The sequence below is a fragment of the Plecotus auritus genome (assembly GCF_963455305.1).
Source record: "Plecotus auritus genome assembly, chromosome: X".
In the NCBI taxonomy this organism is placed as follows: Eukaryota; Metazoa; Chordata; class Mammalia; order Chiroptera; family Vespertilionidae; genus Plecotus; species Plecotus auritus.
The window spans coordinates 55,853,726-55,859,689 of NC_137784.1; the positions used below are offsets into that span (position 1 = coordinate 55,853,726).

The window sequence follows — 5,964 nt, forward strand, 5'->3', positions numbered from 1 at the left end:
ATGGTCAACTGAATTTTGACAAGAGTGCCAAGATCATTCAATGAGACAGGATAATCTCTTCAACATATTGTGCTGGGACAACTAGATATTCCAATGCAAAAGAATGACTTTGGACTCCTATCTTACACTGTGTACACATTTAACTTAAAATGGATCAAATATCTCCATGTAAACATTAAAAATATAAAACTCTCATAAGAAAACATAGGTGCAAATCTTCATGATCTTGAATTTGGCAATAGATTCTTAGATATGACATCAAAAATATGAGCAACAGAATTAAGAATAGATGAATCAGCCATGGCTGGTGTGGATCAGTTGTTTGGAGTGTTGTCCTGTGTACCAAAGGGTCATGAGTTGGATTCCTGGTCAGGGCACATGCCTAGGTTGCAGATTCCTCAGGTGAGGATAAGAACAACAATAATAATAAATAATAATCAGCTGTTTCACTAGGGACTCGCCAAGATGGGCTGTGTTCACACCAAGACCGCGAAGAAGGAGGGCCAGGTCATCACTGAGAAGTACGACTTCCACACCTGGCAACGACTTCCACACCAACAAATGTGTGTGTGAAGAGATCACCATTATCCCCAGCAAGAAGCTTCAAAACAAGATAGCAGGCTATGTTACACATCTGGGATGAAGCAGATTCAGAGAGGTCTCATGAGAGGTATCTCCATCAAGCTACCGGAAGAGAAGAGAAAGGAGAGATGATTCTGTTCCTGAGGGCTTAGCTCTAGATCAGGAGATCATTGAAGTTGATCCTGACACTAAGGAAATGCTGAATCTCTTGGACTTTGGCAGTCTGTCCAACCTGTAGGTCACTCAGCCTACAGTAGGGATGAATTTCAAAACACCGCATAGAGCCATTTGAATCTTTCTGCTGTGCTGTAATATTTTTAATAAACCACAGGCAACCTTTAAAAAAAGGATAGTCCTGGCTGGTGTGACTCAGTTGGTTGGAGTGTTGTACTGTACACCAAGAGGTGGAGGGTTCGATTCCTGATCAGGGTACATACCCAGGTTGCAGATTCCATCCCCGGTCAGGACATGCACGGGAGGCAGCCAATCCATATTTCTCTCTCACATTGATGTCTCTTTCTCTCCCCTTCTCTCTAAAAATCAATAAAATTTTCAAAAGGTTAAAATGGTAAACTTTATGTATATTTTACCACAATAAAAATAAGACAAATAATTTAAAAATTGGCAAAGGATCTGAATAGACTTATCTCCAATGAAGACATGCAAATGACCAAAATGAACATGAAAGGATGCTTAATATCACTAGCCATCAGGAAAATGCAAATCAAAACCACAATAAGATATCAATTTATACCCACTAGTATGGCCATGATTCAGTGATCCCACTTCTGGGAATATATCAGAAGAAACCTGAAACACTAATTCGAAAGAATGTATGCAACCCTGAGTTCGTTGCAGCATTATTTGCAATAGCCAAGATCTGGAAATAGCCCAAGTGTTATCAGTAGATGAGTGGATAAAAAAGCTGTGGTACATTTACACAATGGAATACTACTCGGTTGGAAAGAAGGAAATCTTACCTTTTGTGACAAAGGTAAGTGAAATTATGCCAAGTGAAATAAGCCAGTCAGAGAAAGACAAATACCATATGAGCTCACTTATATGTGGAATGTCATGAACCAAATAAACTGACGAACAGTTTGGGGGCTGGATAAAAGAAGATGAAGAGATTAAGCAAAACAAAACAACCATATATATATATATATATATATATATATATATATATATATATACACACACACACACACACACACACACACACACACACACACATACATAAATACAGAAAACAGTGTGGTGATAGCCAGAGGGAATGGGGCTGGGGTTAGGTAGAGGTGGGCAAAGGGGGGAATAAATAGGGACAGAAAGAGATTTTGCTTTGGACAATGGACGCTGATGCAGTGTTCAGATGTTTTCTTGATTTGTACACTTGAAACCTGTATGGTTTTATGAACCAATGTCACCCTAATAAATTCAATTTAAAAAGAAAGAAAGAATAACAAGTACTGATGAAGATGTAGAGTGACTGGAACCCTCATACTCTACGGGTGGGAATGTAAAATGGCACAGCCACTGTAGAAAACAATCTAACAGTTCCTCTAAAGCTTAATTACTCGATGAACCATGAACTTACTATATGAACCAGTAAATCTACATCTAGATGTATACCCAAGAGAAATGAAAACATGAATCTACAAAAAAACTGTACACAAATGTTCAAATATTGATAACAGCATTATTCATAATAGCCCAAAATAGAAACAACTCAAATTTCTGTCAATTGATGAATAGATAAATAAAATGTGTGACATGTCTATACAATCAAATATTATGCATCAGTATAAAGAAATGAAGTATTGATACATGTTATAACATGAACCTTGAGAACTGTATGCTAACTATAAGAAACCTGTAACAAAAGACCATATATTGTGTGATTCCATTCATATGAAATATTCAGAAGAGGCAAATCTATAAATACAGAAAGTAGATTTGTGGATGACAGGGGCTGAGAGAAAATGGGGAATAATTGCAAATGGGTACAGTATTTCTTTTTGAGGTGATAAAAATGGTCTAAAATTGATTGTTGTGAGGGTTTTACAATTTTGCAAATATACAAAAATCCATTTACTCAATACTTTAAATAGGTAAGCTATAAGGTATGCAAATTATAGCTCAATAAAGCTGTTATTTTTGAAGATACAGTTGAAATTATTTTTATGAGGAAGCTCTTTAAGTTTGATATATATATATATATATATATATATATATATATCCAATAGATAATTAGATGATACATGGATAATTGAAAGAAAGAATAGATATAGGTAGATAAATAGATCTCCAATGCATATTGTTAAGTGAATAAAGATGCAAGATGGCATCTAAGATTGCACCATTTTTCTAAAATAGAGGAAAATTTTACACACACACACACATACACAATTGCTCATATACATACATAGTATATATATATCTACAACTTTCCTCAACCAGGGTTCAGAAATTAAAGCCCTGTAGAATATCATTTATGAGATTATTTTCTCAATTCTCCCAAAATTGCACATAATTATGCCATCCAGATGCATGGTTGATCAGTTTATTCATTACATACAATGGATGCATTAGGATATTAGGGCTGGGTTGTAAAAGGATACAGAAGAAACTGAAAACCCTGGTTGCCACTGGGACAGAGATGGGAGGGAAATTTTTTTTGGTATGCCCTTTTATCACTTTTGAATCAAAAAGGAAATATTAATAAAACATTTAAATGATGTTTACCTATGGAAAAAGAAAGAAAATAACTCAAGATGGATGTAGAATGAATGAAGTATATTTTTTTCTCACAAGGCAGTGGATACTAAAGCATATTTACTAGCTGAGGGTGAGAATCTGTGATGGAGATACAAAGGTTGAAGAAATAAGAAAGAGAAGAAATAACATTGGCCTAACCAGGACGCTGTAGAGATGAAAGGACATAGGACTCTGAGCACAGGTAGGATTAGGTTTTCATGGAGGGAAGGAAACAGAAAAAGCCAAGCACAGATTTTTTTATTGAATTTATTGGGGTGGCATTGGTTAATAAAATTATATAGGATTTAGGTGTACAATTATATAATACATTATCTGTACTCTGTATTCTGTGTTGTCCACCCCAAATCAAGTCTCCTTCTATCACCATTTATCTCCCTATACCCTCACCTACCTCCCCTCACCCGCCAATGCTGCGCACAAATTTAACTTGAAGTAGAGGAACTGATGTTTGGCTCAGTTTTCTTTATGAAGGGGAGGCAAGGAAGTCTTCAGAATGGGAGGAAATAGGGATGGAAGAGGCAACCTGAGAAGAGAGGTGAGAAAAGGTTTGAAACAGTGTGTATGGGGAATGGGAGCAAAAGCTGCTTAGTGATAATAAAAGGACTCCTAGGTCATTGTGGTTCTACTGTATTTTATTAAGAGCATCATGCATATCACTTGGGGCTCCACATTGGAGGACAGCCAGTGCCAAATACAGTGTAAGTTTTCAGGTCAAGGCAACTAAGATGGGAAGTTTTCTGGAAACCTTGTGATATGAGGACTGGCTGAAGAAACTAGAAAGAACTATTGAATATAAATAAAATGAATCTAAAAAGGGGCAGATGAAAAAGGAGCTACAGATAATAGGTTAGATTGTAATATAAAAAAGGGCAGAATTAGGAAGCCTTCTAGCTCTAAGATTCTGTGATTTGCTTCTTTCTATTAATATCTTCCCAAACAGACTATAAGGATTCGCTGATTGGTGAATGAATCTGTATAAGGATAGAAAACAGGCCACCACTGGACTGATGGGGGTTAGAATGTAGTGGACTAAGGAGTGAATAAAAGGGGGGGAAGGGGATACTAAATTTGAAGGGCACATTCACATTTCTTCATGTTTTTAAAATTTCTGAAATTGGGATGCATCCTATAATTACTAGTAATGGAATCTCACAATTGCTGTTGGCCAGGCAGCAGTTGTGATATAGCTGCCACTGCCTGCCACCTTCTGGTAAGATCAAGAAAGCACACTTGCAGAATGGTTGTCATCAACTTGGAAGACTATCCAAGATAATAGAAGAAAATTCCTCCCTCCCCAGAAATACAGAAATACTGCATCATCAATGTTCTTAATGACAAAGAGAATAGTATTATGTGTAAAATCTAGAACAAGTTGACTGATCCAAAAGGTAATTCAGAAGAGTCAGATTCAAAATCTAAAGATGTTTTAGAAATCTTAACCAATTTTTTTTCATTCAGTGTCCTTTGTAATGTATGCACAAGAGTGATATATTATGGAAACAGCATAAGTGCCCATCAGCATATGAGTGGATAAAAAAAACTGTAGTACACCTACACAATGGAATACTAGGCTGCTGTAAAAAAGAAAGAACTCTTACCATTTTCAACAGCATGGATGGACCTGGAGAGTATTATGCTGAGCGAAATGTGCTAGTGAGAGAAAGATAAGTATCACATGATCTCACTCATATGAGAGAGATCAATCAAATGAACCAAATAAACTGATGATCAAAAATAGACCCAGAGTCATAGAAGCATGAACAGACTGTTGAACCTCAGAGGGAAGGCAGGGGAGGGTGGGTGGGAAGAGATCAACCAATGAACTTGTATACATGTATGCATAACCCTTGGACATGGACAGTGGGTGGTGAGAGCCTGGGCAGGGGGGAGGATGGGAGTGGGCTGGAAGAGTTTAATGGGGGGAGGGTGAAGGAGGACTTATATAATACTTCCAACAACAAAGATTTATAAATAAATAAATAAATAAATAAATAAATCCTATATAATAAAGAGGTAATATGCAAATTGACCCTCACACCATTGCACAAGATGGCTACCCCCATGTGGTCAAAGATGGCCACCACAAGATGGCTGGTAGGGGAAGATAGTTGTGGGCGATCAGGCCAGCAAGGGAGGGCAGTTGGGGGTGACCAGGCCGGCAGGGGAGGGCAGTTGGGGGTGACCAGGCCAACAGGGGAGGGCAGTTATGGGCAACCAGGCCAGCAGGGGAGGGCAGTTAGGGGCAACCAGGCTGGCAGGGGAGGCCAGTTGGGGGTTACCAGGCCGGCAGGGGAGGGCAGTTGGGGGTGACCAGGCCACCAGGAAAGGGCAGTTGGGGGCAACCAGGCCAGCAGGGGAGGGCATTTAGGGGCGACCAGGCTGGCAGGGGAGGGCAGTTGGGGGTGACCAGGCCGGCAGGGGAGGGCAGTTGGGGGCAATTGGGCTGGCAGGGGAGCAGTTAGGCATCAATTAGGCTGGCAGGGGAGTGGTTAAGGGGTGATCAGACTGGCAGGCAGGCAAGCGGTTGGGAGCCAGCAGTCCCGGATTGTGATGGGGGATCAGGCCTAAACCAGCAGTTGGACATCCCCCGAGGGGTCCCAGATTGGA

At 39.3% G+C, this 5,964-nt stretch overlaps 1 pseudogene across 1 annotated transcript; it reads left to right on the forward strand.

The window, feature by feature from the left end:
* Positions 1 to 465: 465 nt before the first annotated feature.
* LOC308240471 (small ribosomal subunit protein eS17-like) lies at positions 466 to 874 on the forward strand (annotated as a pseudogene). Its single transcript has one exon. The product of its transcript is annotated as a small ribosomal subunit protein eS17-like (transcript).
* Positions 875 to 5,964: the final 5,090 nt, after the last annotated feature.